We start from the raw sequence: 20528 nt of genomic DNA, 5'->3' as shown, positions 1-20528 counted from the left end.
TCTTTGTCCTTTGACGGTAAGTGAAAAATTAAGAAAACAAAGTCGTAATTACAAAATTTCTAAGTGCAAAAATTGTAATGTTGTTGAAGAGGATTTAGGTAATATATAGTTGTAAGTACGAATTACTGAGTTGTAAGCAAGGGGCTGTAAGTCGCTTCTTCTTCTTCTGTACATTCGCCTCCTGTTCCACATGAAACTTTGAGAAAAGTATTTGAATAAAAATAAAAAAAACCTAGGTTCCACCGAGATTTGAACTCGGATTGCTGGATTCAAAGTCCAGAGTGCTAACCATTACACCATGGAACCTATCGGTTACAACGGGTCATCTTCTCAAAACTTATTAGTAGGTTGTAGTATATGCGTATTCTTTACTGTTTTGCTAAAACATGTGCATGAGGTAATAGGAGCGAGGCGATAATACTCAATAGGAAGAGAGCTATTCCAGTATCCAATGGCAATGACATGCGCAAATCGCAATATGTCTGTGTGTGACGGGTTCGCACACACTGGCTGCTGAATGGAAAAGTAAAAATAAATATACACACATTTGGCGGGAAACGCTTTCCAACGCAGGTTTATTCGTTTCCTATCACCATCATATACGTGAATCAGAGGAATAATTTAGCGGTGAGTACCCTGTGGACACCAACTTTTGGTGTCCGCAATATAAAATGTTTCCATCAAGAAGGTTTATGCTTTGAATCCGTGTCCATAACGCATTAAATTGGAATACACAGAGTGGGAGAGAGAGAGAGAGAGAGAGAGTGAGAGAGAGAATAACTATAAAAGAAAAAGATCATATTTGTATAACAACAATGTGATCGTAAAGTGTACCTCTTATCACTTTGCACATTAGTGACATTTATAATAAATGTGTACGAATACAGTTTCTAAGGTATCGAGTGCTGGTCAGTATCAGTGTTGTCATGGTAGAGGTCACGTTATAGAAAAGGGATTCGCTATTTAAAATTGATATCGACTAATATATGCATATATTCATAATGAAACACATATAGTGCAGTGTAATTGACTCCTCGCGGAGAAAAGTGAGAAGAGGTAACGGTCCGCAGCCAATATCAAGACATAAAGGAAATGTGTTTACGTTGCGCAATTCTTTAATTGCAATTAATAAATCAAAGTCGAAATTACAAGATATCTTTGTTTTCAAATCGTAATGTAGTTGCAAAGAATTTGCGAGATTCCCCTTTTTAAGTGCGAATTATTGAATTGTCAGCAAGGAGCACTAGGTTGCAACTCTATTGCGAAACTAGATTCATATTTCGCACTAACCCATTTCCAAGCAATACTGTATGTCGTTAAATAGGTACATACAATGTATCCTCTCATACTCGCTTCTACTATTGTACATTTGTCTTCTGTTCGACATAAAACTTTAAGAAAAGGTATTTTTAGGATTAAAAAGATAAACTTAGGTTCCACCGAGATTTGAACTCGGATTGCTGGATTCAGAGTCCAGAGTGCTAACCATTACACCATGGAACCTATCGATGACACAGGGTCATATTCCAAAAACATGTTAGGAGGTAGTAATATATCAGTATTATATCAGCTTACCGTTGGACTCCCTTGTGTTCATTTATATTACCGATAAGGTGCATTCATGTTGTCAGAGATTTCGTCTTACTTTATTGATAAAACGTTACACTCCTGTAATACACACAAACAAACACACACACACAGATGAATATGTATATATATATATATATATATATATATATATATATATATATATATATATATATATATATATATATATATATATATATATATATATATATATATATATATATTATATGAAAATAATAAAAGTGTATATGAAGATTAAAAGTGAAATGCCTAAAAGATTAGTACTATTACGTTCGAGTGGAATGTATATTAAATTAGTAAGATACATTGAAATATCTTAAAGTGATTAAATAAAATGAAATTATGCTGGCTAATTTAAAATCAAGTTATAAAGTTCACTTATGACTATCAGGCTAAATTTAGGCAGATCAATACTCTTTATATAAATAATGATATAGTATGTTTTTCCCGAGATTTTAAAGTTCTAAATATGTAACCATCAAGGCGATATTTCTTCTATATTCCTGTCTACGTGAAAACCTCAGAGTCTGGGACTCTGTCTTGAAATCATATCCAGATGAGTTTCTTTAGGAAGCCCATTGAAAATGACATTATTTTATTGATGGAATTTAAGTCGTTTTACCGTCTTGAGTTTGGAACACTCATTACTAAAATTCGCACCTGACTCTTTGGTGCGGAATTGAAAGCACATGTTTCAAACACATACTGGTCCAGAAAATGCCGCGGCTCATATCCTTTCATCTGCACAAAAGCTGACATCCAGATTTCATCTATACCGATAAATATAGGTTTCATCTATACTTATAAATGTAGGTTTGATTATGAGCACTCACAATCTTTAAGTTGTTGAATTTTAAATATCATGGTGTTTACATAGGTTTACTATGGGAACTGAATTAGTACCGTGAGTTCTGTGGACTGAACACATTTGCTCGTGAGATGCCACAGGCCACTCTTGCTTTGGCAATTCTGGCATTTGTCTCATCATCGCTTTGGACTGCACGCGACTGCTACTGCCAAGACAGGTGATCTTGTCCACTGCCAGGTGGGTTTGGCCATTCACGGTGATGGTATCCTCTTGGTAACCAAAACAATAATTTCCTTTAACTTCGTCTTCGGCTGTAGTCTCCTCAGATTGAAAAACAATCCGGCCCACCGGCATCTGATATCGATATCATTGTCCTTACAGTATGGAGCGCTGGGCGATATCGGTACCGTAATGGCAAAAGATCACGTGATAACCAGCAGGCCGCGCCTTTTAAATTCTCAATTTCGAGGTCAATCCTATTGATCACACCTTGGAATATATGCCGATAACTGCAGTCGGATCACCTCACCTGTTTGCGAAAGAAGGATTGTCCGAAAAATTGCGAATGCATCTAACTACTTTTTCATTCGTAAGCTCTAGGTCAATCGTACAGTCATTATCTTCGTAGAAACTGTCGAGGTAGTCCGAATAGATCAGGGTTTATTTGTTGTTTCGGAGACATTTTCAGCGAACAAAATTAAACATTTTTTGTAAATTACTGCGAAGACTTGAAAAATCCGAGGAAATATGGAAAGGTCGTTGAAAAATCCAATGACGTATGGTGAGGTCGATGAAAAATCCAAGGGCGTACGGAAATTTCTTTGAAAAATCCAAGGGCTATGGAAAGGTCTATATATGTATCAATAAACAACCATGTACAGCGATTAACTGACACTTACATAGAGACAGAGCTGATGATCCTCCGACAATATGAAGAAATTGTCATACTTCATTTTAGCTTCGAGCTTGTTTTATTTTGAATTTGTAACTCAACAATTGTGACAATTTATTCATACTTTGTTGAACTAACCGGTTTTCAAACTATGTTGTATGACGAAATAGACACACATAGGGATCATATTCGCTTCAATTTGCATACACCCACCTCATCTTTCGCATTAGGATTTACAAAAATAAAATAAAGTCTTTAAATTAATGTAAATAAGAAAGAACTTAAAATAATATTCAAGGTTCCACCGAGATTTGAACTCGGATCGCTGGATTCAAAGTCCAGAGTGCTAACCATTACACCATGGAACCATTGTAGCATGTGTCGACAAGACACTTGTAAAAAGTGTCTCCACTGTTCTACGCCAAGTTCTGACAGCGGCCATTTAGTGGCCATGTTCTGATGACTTATGTTATTAGCAAAATCGCTAATTTTACCAGCCAACTAGATGAAGTCTTACACCTTCGCGTTTCGGAGACTGTGCGGTGTGCTAAAGATCGTCGTGGTGGGCCGAAAGATTGGAAATTTAAAATTTCTGAAAGCTGCATTTCCACTGGCTAATTCCAAAATTAGTAGAATATGACCTCTTAGCGGTCGCTCTCAGATCTTCACGTTAAGACAGAGGAGATTTGAATTTAATCAGATTGCCCCAGGCTTGTATCTATCAGTGTACATAGTTGCCTTATCTTATGTATACAGGAAGTGTAACTATGCAGTGGGAACACGTCACGAGTTGTAATTATATTGACACTAAATATGAAAAGAACTGTAACCCGACTGGGAATATTCTTATTCAATTTTTAGAAGGCAAATGAAGTATCTTTGTTGTTTAAGGTATAAAGTACATTCTGATTAACTTTTGTAAAAGAAACATCAAAGAAAACGCTGAATGTGGCTCTAAATTAATTGATTATGATAATGGTATCGATTCACATCTGAGAAGTGTAGATACATGTTCATTATTAGAATTTAGATAAAACTAAACAATGTTACATGTAACTGAGACATGTGAGTCTTTAGTGTAGTTTCCAAATTTCACCCAGTAATACATGCTAATCATCTGTAAACAATATTCTCTTATATATAGTTTTTTATATTTCTTCTATGAAATCCACTAGTAGTACGGAAAAGGTCTCTTGTCTCATTCAATAACCTATGGTCCCCGGACACCCATTCTGGCCTCTAACCCTTTGATAAGCTATCCACCACGCGACATATAGATGTTTGGATAGTTTTTCTTGATTTTTCTATGACGTCCATATGGCTTTTCGGATGTCTTCCCTGCTCTCATACGTAGAACCCTTAAGTTGGATCTGTATTCAATATATACACTGTACAAAAATGCTCACTTTTCGGAGAATTTATTTTGCGGGCAATAAAGAAAGTTCCTTGCTCTTGCTATGAGCAAAAAACCCATGAAAATGTTTATATTTTATTTGCTAATTAGTTATATCTGACACACTGACCCTCACAAAACTATTTTATTTATGAACCTGAGATGAAATTCTACATTTCGCCTCTTTCCCTAATGTAATTGTGCCTTCGAACAATGGACAAGGTATATTCCATAATTTAGATGTCTTAATCACTCAGCAAAGAGAGGGAGAGAGAGAGAGAGAGAGAGAGAGAGATTCACAAGTAAGTTAGTTTCTTCACAGAATAATAGAAACCACTAGCCAATTTCTGACTGCAGTTGTAAGATATCTGAGCAGAAAGTAACAGCTACTTTATAAGTATGCAAGTCAGTTTAATGTGAGTTATAGGCCACCAAGTAGTATTCCTCAGAGAAGATACAAGTCTCGGTTTTAAAAATTAAAGCCACACAAGTACCAGTTTATTACTTTGTGAAAAATGGGTTCATTATGAGAAAATGGCGGCAACCGATGAACCTGCTGGTGAAAGTGTTGTTCCGAAGGCATATGGACAGGACATGCATAGTATAGCCCATAAAACCCCTTAAGCTGGTCATTTGGTGTCAGTAAGACTTATCACAAGATCCTGAATCGTTTTTATCTGCTGAAAATTAAAGTGATGTTTTTAAGTACCTTAGCTCATCTTACACTTGTCAAATGGTAGGAAATCCCAATCAGAAGATATCTAAGGCACATCTGCAACCTATTCCTGCATTTGACCATTTGACAAGCCATCTAATAGAAAAATGGTAGACTCTCGGTTCTTTACCTAACACAAAGTCAAGCAAGCAACACTTGTTGACCATAATGTATGCGTCCTCAAGCTTTTCATAGCCAATTCCTTTAAAGAATATTCAAGCAAAACGTGTTCTAAAAGTTTAGGCAATGTTTTAACACTTGTTTGCCTCCCCAAATCTGTCCAGCAAATTTTATGTTTGATTATTTCCAAGAACGTATGCAGGAAGTAGACATTCAGTAGTTTAATTTTTGTATCTGTCACCCTGAAAGTAATGGGGCTAGCTCAAGACTGTCCGAAAACTCTCTCACCTACCCAGGATACATGTATACCATTATATTGAATCAAACCTTATAAAAGACAGTGATCAGTAAAATCCTGGATTGTATAATTATCGAGTAAGATCAGGAGAGTTTTTTAAAATATATAGTGTATCCCATATTGGTAATTATCACCAAATAAAAGATGCCATGACTACCCTAGGACAGCAAAAGACTGTCCCAAAACAACCTCAACTACCCATGATACATGTAGGCGATTAAATAGAACAAAACCAAATAAAAAGACAGCGATCTGTAAAATTCTACCCTGTATAATTATCGAGCAAGATCATTAGAGTTTATTCTTTTGTTGATACTTGCTGAAGACTGTCCCAAAACACACTCATCGACCGCAACATTCATATTTCAAAATATCTTTAAAGCTTCTTTCTTAAATCTTTAATATGACAAAGAGCAGCTGAATAATTACATCCTAAGAGTCCTATCTTTATATTTGCAAAATTCTTGAACCAAATTATTAATTTTAATTGGTTTGATAATGGCAAGAATTACAAAAAATAAAAGTAAAATCTCCTGTAAAATCTTTTGTCTCTGATTATTTTCAGTTTTAGAGACAAATGTTTTAATGGATGCAAAGTAGTTTTAAAGCTGTTTTTTGTTTTTGTTTTTTATATATATAAATACATTCAAAGGTTAAGGTTCCGTACATTAACAATGCAAATTAAGTATTTGGGAAAAACTGTACACTAAATCTAATACTTCTAATCGCAAGTAAATACTTTTATCATGATACGAACATGATTTTCCACAGTTTGATTATTTGGGGTTTTTTTTGCGGCAAAATATGTTCCAAAATGAAGATCATGATAAGAATAATAACACCTGTAAGGAATGATTAACTGTTTTTAATGTCATTTTACCTATAAACTTTTTTATGTGCTATTGATGTTGATCTGAATTATTTTATTTTCGCGGGAGCTTATGTACAATATTATCACAGGAAAAGAAAGACGTCTGTGAGGTGCGTCAAAATGGGTGACGTACAATACAATCCTTACAACCAGGGTTCGTCCGATGAATACTCGTTAAGAAGATTACGAGGGAATATATCATTGTCATTTCTGATCCTTACTTTGCTAAAATAACTAATGTTTCCAAGTAATGAGAGATGACACTAAGAAGTAGATTTCTTAAACTTTGAAGGTAAATACTTCAGTGCGTCAAAACTGGGTTTGAAAAAGATGGACCACCCTGTTGTAGTGTATGCGTTTTTGTTCTCGTAAGGTGCTATAAATCGCTTAGATCTTCGAGAAAGCATATGGTTTTAGAGACGATTAAAACTGTGTTGGTAATGTACACCTCAAAAAAGGGGAGTGAAAGAGTTATCGACATAAAATGAATGCCGTAAAGGAAAAAATTTAGAAATTTAGAGAGACACGAGATGGACGACAAAGACGATACTGATAAAACTTAGTATTTACATTGTTGCAGGACCAGATAGGTATAAAAACAGCAGTTGGAATGATGTAATTGTAAAGTTCAGAAACAGAATATACAAAGTTTGTAGTAACTGACATTGCGTTTGTCATACGACAAATTACGGAATCGATTCAGTTGTGGCAAATCGCAAGATAAAATAACGCAGAAGGAAAGTTGATCGAAAAACTTGCAAGCAACCATTTACAGCTTGCATCAATGAAAATTAGAAAATTCTTGACTAGAATTATGAATGTAGCACTTGCAAGCAGTCATTTACAATAATGCAGAAGGAAAGTAGCACTTACAAACTGCCACGTACAATTTGCATCAATGAAAATACAATATACATTGATAGAATTATGAAAGTAGCACTTGCAAGCAGCCATTTACAATAATGCATCATGGAAGATTAGGAAATACACGCATATAATTATTTCGGTAATCCACCTCCATATATGCCTGCCATATTTCCGACAACGTGTGTGTCCGATTTAGATTTTTAACGTAGCTTTAAAATAAATTCAGTCATATCGCTACGATGCCTGCAATGTGGCAGTTTATAGTGATGTCTAGCACTGGGGCATCATGCTGCAGACATGTAGCATGATGTACCACACAGACACATTATCCTGACACCAGGCCGACCAGTCCTAAAACTAACCTCTTAATGCTGTGCGCCTAGCGAGGTAGCTGTTAGTACCATTTTTGTAAGTCTTTGGCATGACTCGGCCGGGGATCAAACCCACGATCTCCCACATCCAAGGCGGGCGCTCTAACCACTAGGCCACTGGAGCGGTCCGACAACGCAAGCTTTCAATTTCTAGGTTATCTTTGTCCTTTGACGGTAAGTGAAAAATTAAGAAAACAAAGTCGTAATTACAAAATTTCTAAGTGCAAAAATTGTAATGTTGTTGAAGAGGATTTAGGTAATATATAGTTGTAAGTACGAATTACTGAGTTGTAAGCAAGGGGCTGTAAGTCGCTTCTTCTTCTTCTGTACATTCGCCTCCTGTTCCACATGAAACTTTGAGAAAAGTATTTGAATAAAAATAAAAAAAACCTAGGTTCCACCGAGATTTGAACTCGGATTGCTGGATTCAAAGTCCAGAGTGCTAACCATTACACCATGGAACCTATCGGTTACAACGGGTCATCTTCTCAAAACTTATTAGTAGGTTGTAGTATATGCGTATTCTTTACTGTTTTGCTAAAACATGTGCATGAGGTAATAGGAGCGAGGCGATAATACTCAATAGGAAGAGAGCTATTCCAGTATCCAATGGCAATGACATGCGCAAATCGCAATATGTCTGTGTGTGACGGGTTCGCACACACTGGCTGCTGAATGGAAAAGTAAAAATAAATATACACACATTTGGCGGGAAACGCTTTCCAACGCAGGTTTATTCGTTTCCTATCACCATTATATACGTGAATCAGAGGAATAATTTAGCGGTGAGTACCCTGTGGACACCAACTTTTGGTGTCCGCAATATAAAATGTTTCCATCAAGAAGGTTTATGCTTTGAATCCGTGTCCATAACGCATTAAATTGGAATACACAGAGTGGGAGAGAGAGAGAGAGAGAGAGAGAGAGAGAGAGAGAGAGAGAGAGAGAGAGAGTGAGAGAGAGAATAACTATAAAAGAAAAAGATCATATTTGTATAACAACAATGTGATCGTAAAGTGTACCTCTTATCACTTTGCACATTAGTGACATTTATAATAAATGTGTACGAATACAGTTTCTAAGGTATCGAGTCCTGGTCAGTATCAGTGTTGTCATGGTAGAGGTCACGTTATAGAAAAGGGATTCGCTATTTAAAATTGATATCGACTAATATATGCATATATTCATAATGAAACACATATAGTGCAGTGTAATTGACTCCTCGCGGAGAAAAGTGAGAAGAGGTAACGGTCCGCAGCCAATATCAAGACATAAAGGAAATGTGTTTACGTTGCGCAATTCTTTAATTGCAATTAATAAATCAAAGTCGAAATTACAAGATATCTTTGTTTTCAAATCGTAATGTAGTTGCAAAGAATTTGCGAGATTCCCCTTTTTAAGTGCGAATTATTGAATTGTCAGCAAGGAGCACTAGGTTGCAACTCTATTGCGAAACTAGATTCATATTTCGCACTAACCCATTTCCAAGCAATACTGTATGTCGTTAAATAGGTACATACAATGTATCCTCTCATACTCGCTTCTACTATTGTACATTTGTCTTCTGTTCGACATAAAACTTTAAGAAAAGGTATTTTTAGGATTAAAAAGATAAACTTAGGTTCCACCGAGATTTGAACTCGGATTGCTGGATTCAGAGTCCAGAGTGCTAACCATTACACCATGGAACCTATCGATGACACAGGGTCATATTCCAAAAACATGTTAGGAGGTAGTAATATATCAGTATTATATCAGCTTACCGTTGGACTCCCTTGTGTTCATTTATATTACCGATAAGGTGCATTCATGTTGTCAGAGATTTCGTCTTACTTTATTGATAAAACGTTACACTCCTGTAATACACACAAACGAACACACACACACAGATGAATATGTATATATATATATATATATATATATATATATATATATATATATATATATATATATATATATATATATATATATATATATATATATATATATATATATATTTATATGAAAATAATAAAAGTGTATATGAAGATTAAATGTGAAATGCCTAAAAGATTAGTACTATTACGTTCGAGTGGAATGTATATTAAATTAGTAAGATACATTGAAATATCTTAAAGTGATTAAATAAAATGAAATTATGCTGGCTAATTTAAAATCAAGTTATAAAGTTCACTTATGACTATCAGGCTAAATTTAGGCAGATCAATACTCTATATATAAATAATGATATAGTATGTTTTTCCCGAGATTTTAAAGTTCTAAATATGTAACCATCAAGGCGATATTTCTTCTATATTCCTGTCTACGTGAAAACCTCAGAGTCTGGGACTCTGTCTTGAAATCATATCCAGATGAGTTTCTTTAGGAAGCCCATTGAAAATGACATTATTTTATTGATGGAATTTAAGTCCTTTTACCGTCTTGAGTTTGGAACACTCATTACTAAAATTCGCACCTGACTCTTTGGTGCGGAATTGAAAGCACATGTTTCAAACACATACTGGTCCAGAAAATGCCGCGGCTCATATCCTTTCATCTGCACAAAAGCTGACATCCAGATTTCATCTATACCGATAAATATAGGTTTCATCTATACTTATAAATGTAGGTTTGATTATGAGCACTCACAATCTTTAAGTTGTTGAATTTTAAATATCATGGTGTTTACATAGGTTTACTATGGGAACTGAATTAGTACCGTGAGTTCTGTGGACTGAACACATTTGCTCGTGAGATGCCACAGGCCACTCTTGCTTTGGCAATTCTGGCATTTGTCTCATCATCGCTTTGGACTGCACGCGACTGCTACTGCCAAGACAGGTGATCTTGTCCACTGCCAGGTGGGTTTGGCCATTCACGGTGATGGTATCCTCTTGGTAACCAAAACAATAATTTCCTTTAACTTCGTCTTCGGCTGTAGTCTCCTCAGATTGAAAAACAATCCGGCCCACCGGCATCTGATATCGATATCATTGTCCTTACAGTATGGAGCGCTGGGCGATATCGGTACCGTAATGGCAAAAGATCACGTGATAACCAGCAGGCCGCGCCTTTTAAATTCTCAATTTCGAGGTCAATCCTATTGATCACACCTTGGAATATATGCCGATAACTGCAGTCGGATCACCTCACCTGTTTGCGAAAGAAGGATTGTCCGAAAAATTGCGAATGCATCTAACTACTTTTTCATTCGTAAGCTCTAGGTCAATCGTACAGTCATTATCTTCGTAGAAACTGTCGAGGTAGTCCGAATAGATCAGGGTTTATTTGTTGTTTCGGAGACATTTTCAGCGAACAAAATTAAACATTTTTTGTAAATTACTGCGAAGACTTGAAAAATCCGAGGAAATATGGAAAGGTCGTTGAAAAATCCAATGACGTATGGTGAGGTCGATGAAAAATCCAAGGGCGTACGGAAATTTCTTTGAAAAATCCAAGGGCTATGGAAAGGTCTATATATGTATCAATAAACAACCATGTACAGCGATTAACTGACACTTACATAGAGACAGAGCTGATGATCCTCCGACAATATGAAGAAATTGTCATACTTCATTTTAGCTTCGAGCTTGTTTTATTTTGAATTTGTAACTCAACAATTGTGACAATTTATTCATACTTTGTTGAACTAACCGGTTTTCAAACTATGTTGTATGACGAAATAGACACACATAGGGATCATATTCGCTTCAATTTGCATACACCCACCTCATCTTTCGCATTAGGATTTACAAAACTAAAATAAAGTCTTTAAATTAATGTAAATAAGAAAGAACTTAAAATAATATTCAAGGTTCCACCGAGATTTGAACTCGGATCGCTGGATTCAAAGTCCAGAGTGCTAGCCATTACACCATGGAACCATTGTAGCATGTGTCGACAAGACACTTGTAAAAAGTGTCTCCACTGTTCTACGCCAAGTTCTGACAGCGGCCATTTAGTGGCCATGTTCTGATGACTTATGTTATTAGCAAAATCGCTAATTTTACCAGCCAACTAGATGAAGTCTTACACCTTCGCGTTTCGGAGACTGTGCGGTGTGCTAAAGATCGTCGTGGTGGGCCGAAAGATTGGAAATTTAAAATTTCTGAAAGCTGCATTTCCACTGGCTAATTCCAAAATTAGTAGAATATGACCTCTTAGCGGTCGCTCTCAGATCTTCACGTTAAGACAGAGGAGATTTGAATTTAATCAGATTGCCCCAGGCTTGTATCTATCAGTGTACATAGTTGCCTTATCTTATGTATACAGGAAGTGTAACTATGCAGTGGGAACACGTCACGAGTTGTAATTATATTGACACTAAATATGAAAAGAACTGTAACCCGACTGGGAATATTCTTATTCAATTTTTAGAAGGCAAATGAAGTATCTTTGTTGTTTAAGGTATAAAGTACATTCTGATTAACTTTTGTAAAAGAAACATCAAAGAAAACGCTGAATGTGGCTCTAAATTAATTGATTATGATAATGGTATCGATTCACATCTGAGAAGTGTAGATACATGTTCATTATTAGAATTTAGATAAAACTAAACAATGTTACATGTAACTGAGACATGTGAGTCTTTAGTGTAGTTTCCAAATTTCACCCAGTAATACATACTAATCATCTGTAAACAATATTCTCTTATACATAGTTTTTTATATTTCTTCTATGAAATCCTCTAGTAGTACGGAAAAGGTCTCTTGTCTCATTCAATAACCTATGGGTCCCCGGACACCCATTCTGGCCTCTAACCCTTTGATAAGCTATCCACCACGCGACATATAGATGTTTGGATACTTTTTCTTGATTTTTCTATGACGTCCATATGGCTTTTCGGATGTCTTCCCTGCTCTCATACGTAGAACCCTTGAGTTGGATCTGTATTCAATATATACACTGTACAAAAATGCTCACTTTTCGGAGAATTTATTTTGCGGGCAATAAAGAAAGTTCCTTGCTCTTGCTATGAGCAAAAACCCATGAAAATGTTTATATTTTATTTGCTAATTAGTTATATCTGATACACTGACCCTCACAAAACTATTTTATTTATGAACCTGAGATGAAATTCTACATTTCGCCTCTTTCCCTAATGTAATTGTGCCTTCGAACAATGGACAAGGTATATTCCATAATTTAGATGTCTTAATCACTCAGCAAAGAGAGGGAGAGAGAGAGAGAGAGAGAGAGATTCACAAGTAAGTTAGTTTCTTCACAGAATAATAGAAACCACTAGCCAATTTCTGACTGCAGTTGTAAGATATCTGAGCAGAAAGTAACAGCTACTTTATAAGTATGCAAGTCAGTTTAATGTGAGTTATAGGCCACCAAGTAGTATTCCTCAGAGAAGATACAAGTCTCGGTTTTAAAAATTAAAGCCACACAAGTACCAGTTTATTACTTTGTGAAAAATGGGTTCATTATGAGAAAATGGCGGCAACCGATGCACCTGCTGGTGAAAGTGTTGTTCCGAAGGCATATGGACAGGACATGCATAGTATAGCCCATAAAACCCCTTAAGCTGGTCATTTGGTGTCAGTAAGACTTATCACAAGATCCTGAATCGTTTTTATTTGCTGAAAATTAAAGTGATGTTTTTAAGTACCTTAGCTCATCTTACACTTGTCAAATGGTAGGAAATCCCAATCAGAAGATATCTAAGGCACATCTGCAACCTATTCCTGCATTTGACCATTTGACAAGCCATCTAATAGAAAAATGGTAGACTCTCGGTTCTTTACCTAACACAAAGTCAAGCAAGCAACACTTGTTGACCATAATGTATGCGTCCTCAAGCTTTTCATAGCCAATTCCTTTAAAGAATATTCAAGCAAAACGTGTTCTAAAAGTTTAGGCAATGTTTTAACACTTGTTTGCCTCCCCAAATCTGTCCAGCAAATTTTATGTTTGATTATTTCCAAGAACGTATGCAGGAAGTAGACATTCAGTAGTTTAATTTTTGTATCTGTCACCCTGAAAGTAATGGGGCTAGCTCAAGACTGTCCGAAAACTCTCTCACCTACCCAGGATACATGTATACCATTATATTGAATCAAACCTTATAAAAGACAGTGATCAGTAAAATCCTGGATTGTATAATTATCGAGTAAGATCAGGAGAGTTTTTTAAAATATATAGTGTATCCCATATTGGTAATTATCACCAAATAAAAGATGCCATGACTACCCTAGGACAGCAAAAGACTGTCCCAAAACAACCTCAACTACCCATGATACATGTAGGCGATTAAATAGAACAAAACCAAATAAAAAGACAGCGATCTGTAAAATTCTACCCTGTATAATTATCGAGCAAGATCATTAGAGTTTATTCTTTTGTTGATACTTGCTGAAGACTGTCCCAAAACACACTCATCGACCGCAACATTCATATTTCAAAATATCTTTAAAGCTTCTTTCTTAAATCTTTAATATGACAAAGAGCAGCTGAATAATTACATCCTAAGAGTCCTATCTTTATATTTGCAAAATTCTTGAACCAAATTATTAATTTTAATTGGTTTGATAATGGCAAGAATTACAAAAAATAAAAGTAAAATCTCCTGTAAAATCTTTTGTCTCTGATTATTTTCAGTTTTAGAGACAAATGTTTTAATGGATGCAAAGTAGTTTTAAAGCTGTTTTTTGTTTTTGTTTTTTATATATATAAATACATTCAAAGGTTAAGGTTCCGTACATTAACAATGCAAATTAAGTATTTGGGAACAACTGTACACTAAATCCAATACTTCTAATCGCAAGTAAATACTTTTATCATGATACGAACATGATTTTCCACAGTTTGATTATTTGGGGGTTTTTTTTGCGGCAAAATATGTTCCAAAATGAAGATCATGATAAGAATAATAACACCTGTAAGGAATGATTAATTGTTTTTAATGTCATTTTACCTATAAACTTTTTTATGTGCTATTGATGTTGATCTGAATTATTTTATTTTCGCGGGAGCTTATGTACAATATTATCACAGGAAAAGAAAGACGTCTGTGAGGTGCGTCAAAATGGGTGACGTACAATACAATCCTTACAACCAGGGTTCGTCCGATGAATACTCGTTAAGAAGATTACGAGGGAATATATCATTGTCATTTCTGATCCTTACTTTGCTAAAATAACTAATGTTTCCAAGTAATGAGAGATGACACTAAGAAGTAGATTTCTTAAACTTTGAAGGTAAATACTTCAGTGCGTCAAAACTGGGTTTGAAAAAGATGGACCACCCTGTTGTAGTGTATGCGTTTTTGTTCTCGTAAGGTGCTATAAATCGCTTAGATCTTCGAGAAAGCATATGGTTTTAGAGACGATTAAAACTGTGTTGGTAATGTACACCTCAAAAAAGGGGAGTGAAAGAGTTATCGACATAAAATGAATGCCGTAAAGGAAAAAATTTAGAAATTTAGAGAGACACGAGATGGACGACAAAGACGATACTGATAAAACTTAGTATTTACATTGTTGCAGGACCAGATAGGTATAAAAACAGCAGTTGGAATGATGTAATTGTAAAGTTCAGAAACAGAATATACAAAGTTTGTAGTAACTGACATTGCGTTTGTCATACGACAAATTACGGAATCGATTCAGTTGTGGCAAATCGCAAGATAAAATAACGCAGAAGGAAAGTTGATCGAAAAACTTGCAAGCAACCATTTACAGCTTGCATCAATGAAAATTAGAAAATTCTTGACTAGAATTATGAATGTAGCACTTGCAAGCAGTCATTTACAATAATGCAGAAGGAAAGTAGCACTTACAAACTGCCACGTACAATTTGCATCAATGAAAATACAATATACATTGATAGAATTATGAAAGTAGCACTTGCAAGCAGCCATTTACAATAATGCATCATGGAAGATTAGGAAATACACGCATATAATTATTTCGGTAATCCACCTCCATATATGCCTGCCATATTTCCGACAACGTGTGTGTCCGATTTAGATTTTTAACGTAGCTTTAAAATAAATTCAGTCATATCGCTACGATGCCTGCAATGTGGCAGTTTATAGTGATGTCTAGCACTGGGGCATCATGCTGCAGACATGTAGCATGATGTACCACACAGACACATTATCCTGACACCAGGCCGACCAGTCCTAAAACTAACCTCTTAATGCTGTGCGCCTAGCGAGGTAGCTGTTAGTACCATTTTTGTAAGTCTTTGGCATGACTCGGCCGGGGATCAAACCCACGATCTCCCACATCCAAGGCGGGCGCTCTAACCACTAGGCCACTGGAGCGGTCCGACAACGCAAGCTTTCAATTTCTAGGTTATCTTTGTCCTTTGACGGTAAGTGAAAAATTAAGAAAACAAAGTCGTAATTACAAAATTTCTAAGTGCAAAAATTGTAATGTTGTTGAAGAGGATTTAGGTAATATATAGTTGTAAGTACGAATTACTGAGTTGTAAGCAAGGGGCTGTAAGTCGCTTCTTCTTCTTCTGTACATTCGCCTCCTGTTCCACATGAAACTTTGAGAAAAGTATTTGAATAAAAATAAAAAAAACCTAGGTTCCACCGAGATTTGAACTCGGATTGCTGGATTCAAAGTCCAGAGTGCTAACCATTACACCATGGAACCTATCGGTTACAACGGGTCATCTTCTCAAAACTTATTAGTAGGTTGTAGTATATGCGTATTCTTTACTGTTTTGCTAAAACATGTGCATGAGGTAATAGGAGCGAGGCGATAATACTCAATAGGAAGAGAGCTATTCCAGTATCCAATGGCAATGACATGCGCAAATCGCAATATGTCTGTGTGTGACGGGTTCGCACACACTGGCTGCTGAATGGAAAAGTAAAAATAAATATACACACATTTGGCGGGAAACGCTTTCCAACGCAGGTTTATTCGTTTCCTATCACCATCATATACGTGAATCAGAGGAATAATTTAGCGGTGAGTACCCTGTGGACACCAACTTTTGGTGTCCGCAATATAAAATGTTTCCATCAAGAAGGTTTATGCTTTGAATCCGTGTCCATAACGCATTAAATTGGAATACACAGAGTGGGAGAGAGAGAGAGAGAGAGAGAGAGAGAGAGAGAGAGAGAGAGAGAGAGAGAGAGAGAGAGTGAGAGAGAGAATAACTATAAAAGAAAAAGATCATATTTGTATAACAACAATGTGATCGTAAAGTGTACCTCTTATCACTTTGCACATTAGTGACATTTATAATAAATGTGTACGAATACAGTTTCTAAGGTATCGAGTGCTGGTCAGTATCAGTGTTGTCATGGTAGAGGTCACGTTATAGAAAAGGGATTCGCTATTTAAAATTGATATCGACTAATATATGCATATATTCATAATGAAACACATATAGTGCAGTGTAATTGACTCCTCGCGGAGAAAAGTGAGAAGAGGTAACGGTCCGCAGCCAATATCAAGACATAAAGGAAATGTGTTTACGTTGCGCAATTCTTTAATTGCAATTAATAAATCAAAGTCGAAATTACAAGATATCTTTGTTTTCAAATCGTAATGTAGTTGCAAAGAATTTGCGAGATTCCCCTTTTTAAGTGCGAATTATTGAATTGTCAGCAAGGAGCACTAGGTTGCAACTCTATTGCGAAACTAGATTCATATTTCGCACTAACCCATTTCCAAGCAATACTGTATGTCGTTAAATAGGTACATACAATGTATCCTCTCATACTCGCTTCTACTATTGTACATTTGTCTTCTGTTCGACATAAAACTTTAAGAAAAGGTATTTTTAGGATTAAAAAGATAAACTTAGGTTCCACCGAGATTTGAACTCGGATTGCTGGATTCAGAGTCCAGAGTGCTAACCATTACACCATGGTACCTATCGATGACACGGGGTCATATTCCAAAAACATGTTAGGAGGTAGTAATATATCAGTATTATATCAGCTTACCGTTGGACTCCCTTGTGTTCATTTATATTACCGATAAGGTGCATTCATGTTGTCAGAGATTTCGTCTTACTTTATTGATAAAACGTTACACTCCTGTAATACACACAAACAAACACACACACACAGATGAATATGTATATATATATATATATATATATATATATATATATATATATATATATATATATATATATATATATATATATATTTATATGAAAATAATAAAAGTGTATATGAAGATTAAATGTGAAATGCCTAAAAGATTAGTACTATTACGTTCGAGTGGAATGTATATTAAATTAGTAAGATACATTGAAATATCTTAAAGTGATTAAATAAAATGAAATTATGCTGGCTAATTTAAAATCAAGTTATAAAGTTCACTTATGACTATCAGGCTAAATTTAGGCAGATCAATACTCTATATATAAATAATGATATAGTATGTTTTTCCCGAGATTTTAAAGTTCTAAATATGTAACCATCAAGGCGATATTTCTTCTATATTCCTGTCTACGTGAAAACCTCAGAGTCTGGGACTCTGTCTTGAAATCATATCCAGATGAGTTTCTTTAGGAAGCCCATTGAAAATGACATTATTTTATTGATGGAATTTAAGCCCTTTTACCGTCTTGAGTTTGGAACACTCATTACTAAAATTCGCACCTGACTCTTTGGTGCGGAATTGAAAGCACATGTTTCAAACACATACTGGTCCAGAAAATGCCGCGGCTCATATCCTTTCATCTGCACAAAAGCTGACATCCAGATTTCATCTATACCGATAAATATAGGTTTCATCTATACTTATAAATGTAGGTTTGATTATGAGCACTCACAATCTTTAAGTTGTTGAATTTTAAATATCATGGTGTTTACATAGGTTTACTATGGGAACTGAATTAGTACCGTGAGTTCTGTGGACTGAACACATTTGCTCGTGAGATGCCACAGGCCACTCTTGCTTTGGCAATTCTGGCATTTGTCTCATCATCGCTTTGGACTGCACGCGACTGCTACTGCCAAGACAGGTGATCTTGTCCACTGCCAGGTGGGTTTGGCCATTCACGGTGATGGTATCCTCTTGGTAACCAAAACAATAATTTCCTTTAACTTCGTCTTCGGCTGTAGTCTCCTCAGATTGAAAAACAATCCGGCCCACCGGCATCTGATATCGATATCATTGTCCTTACAGTATGGAGCGCTGGGCGATATCGGTACCGTAATGGCAAAAGATCACGTGATAACCAGCAGGCCGCGCCTTTTAAATTCTCAATTTCGAGGTCAATCCTATTGATCACACCTTGGAATATATGCCGATAACTGCAGTCGGATCACCTCACCTGTTTGCGAAAGAAGGATTGTCCGAAAAATTGCGAATGCATCTAACTACTTTTTCATTCGTAAGCTCTAGGTCAATCGTACAGTCATTATCTTCGTAGAAACTGTCGAGGTAGTCCGAATAGATCAGGGTTTATTTGTTGTTTCGGAGACATTTTCAGCGAACAAAATTAAACATTTTTTGTAAATTACTGCGAAGACTTGAAAAATCCGAGGAAATATGGAAAGGTCGTTGAAAAATCCAATGACGTATGGTGAGGTCGATGAAAAATCCAAGGGCGTACGGAAATTTCTTTGAAAAATCCAAGGGCTATGGAAAGGTCTATATATGTATCAATAAACAACCATGTACAGCGATTAACTGACACTTACATAGAGACAGAGCTGATGATCCTCCGACAATATGAAGAAATTGTCATACTTCATTTTAGCTTCGAGCTTGTTTTATTTTGAATTTGTAACTCAACAATTGTGACAATTTATTCATACTTTGTTGAACTAACCGGTTTTCAAACTATGTTGTATGACGAAATAGACACACATAGGGATCATATTCGCTTCAATTTGCATACACCCACCTCATCTTTCGCATTAGGATTTACAAAACTAAAATAAAGTCTTTAAATTAATGTAAATAAGAAAGAACTTAAAATAATATTCAAGGTTCCACCGAGATTTGAACTCGGATCGCTGGATTCAAAGTCCAGAGTGCTAGCCATTACACCATGGAACCATTGTAGCATGTGTCGACAAGACACTTGTAAAAAGTGTCTCCACTGTTCTACGCCAAGTTCTGACAGCGGCCATTTAGTGGCCATGTTCTGATGACTTATGTTATTAGCAAAATCGCTAATTTTACCAGCCAACTAGATGAAGTCTTACACCTTCGCGTTTCGGAGACTGTGCGGTGTGCTAAAGATCGTCGTGGTGGGCCGAAAGATTGGAAATTTAAAATTTCTGAAAGCTGCATTTCCACTGGCTAATTCCAAAATTAGTAGAATATGACCTCTTAGCGGTCGCTCTCAGATCTTCACGTTAAGACAGAGGAGATTTGAATTTAATCAGATTGCCCCAGGCTTGTATCTATCAGTGTACATAGTTGCCTTATCTTATGTATACAGGAAGTGTAACTATGCAGTGGGAACACGTCACGAGTTGTAATTATATTGACACTAAATATGAAAAGAACTGTAACCCGACTGGGAATATTCTTATTCAATTTTTAGAAGGCAAATGAAGTATCTTTGTTGTTTAAGGTATAAAGTACATTCTGATTAACTTTTGTAAAAGAAACATCAAAGAAAACGCTGAATGTGGCTCTAAATTAATTGATTATGATAATGGTA

The 20528-nt window shown here is 35.8% G+C and overlaps 7 non-coding genes across 7 annotated transcripts; all 7 read right to left on the bottom strand.

Moving 5' to 3' along the window:
- Positions 1 to 234: 234 nt before the first annotated feature.
- Trnaq-uug (transfer RNA glutamine (anticodon UUG)) lies at positions 235 to 306 on the bottom strand. Its single transcript has one exon. It is a non-coding gene; the product is annotated as a tRNA-Gln (tRNA).
- Positions 307 to 1431: 1125 nt separating this feature from the next.
- On the bottom strand, positions 1432 to 1503 carry Trnaq-cug (transfer RNA glutamine (anticodon CUG)). Its single transcript has one exon. It is a non-coding gene; the product is annotated as a tRNA-Gln (tRNA).
- Positions 1504 to 3604: 2101 nt separating this feature from the next.
- Trnaq-uug (transfer RNA glutamine (anticodon UUG)) lies at positions 3605 to 3676 on the bottom strand. The gene has a single exon. It is a non-coding gene; the product is annotated as a tRNA-Gln (tRNA).
- A 4659-nt stretch (positions 3677 to 8335) lies between these two features.
- On the bottom strand, positions 8336 to 8407 carry Trnaq-uug (transfer RNA glutamine (anticodon UUG)). The gene has a single exon. It is a non-coding gene; the product is annotated as a tRNA-Gln (tRNA).
- Positions 8408 to 9562: 1155 nt separating this feature from the next.
- On the bottom strand, positions 9563 to 9634 carry Trnaq-cug (transfer RNA glutamine (anticodon CUG)). The gene has a single exon. It is a non-coding gene; the product is annotated as a tRNA-Gln (tRNA).
- Positions 9635 to 16462: 6828 nt separating this feature from the next.
- Trnaq-uug (transfer RNA glutamine (anticodon UUG)) lies at positions 16463 to 16534 on the bottom strand. Its single transcript has one exon. It is a non-coding gene; the product is annotated as a tRNA-Gln (tRNA).
- A 1163-nt stretch (positions 16535 to 17697) lies between these two features.
- Positions 17698 to 17769, bottom strand: Trnaq-cug (transfer RNA glutamine (anticodon CUG)). The gene has a single exon. It is a non-coding gene; the product is annotated as a tRNA-Gln (tRNA).
- Positions 17770 to 20528: the final 2759 nt, after the last annotated feature.

The sequence above is a fragment of the Sinohyriopsis cumingii genome, chromosome 17 (assembly GCF_028554795.1).
Source record: "Sinohyriopsis cumingii isolate HCF-2022 chromosome 17, ASM2855479v2, whole genome shotgun sequence".
NCBI classification, from domain to species: Eukaryota; Metazoa; Mollusca; class Bivalvia; order Unionida; family Unionidae; genus Sinohyriopsis; species Sinohyriopsis cumingii.
Note: the sequence above shows the minus strand (reverse complement) of the source record. Positions and strands in the feature narration are given on the sequence as shown.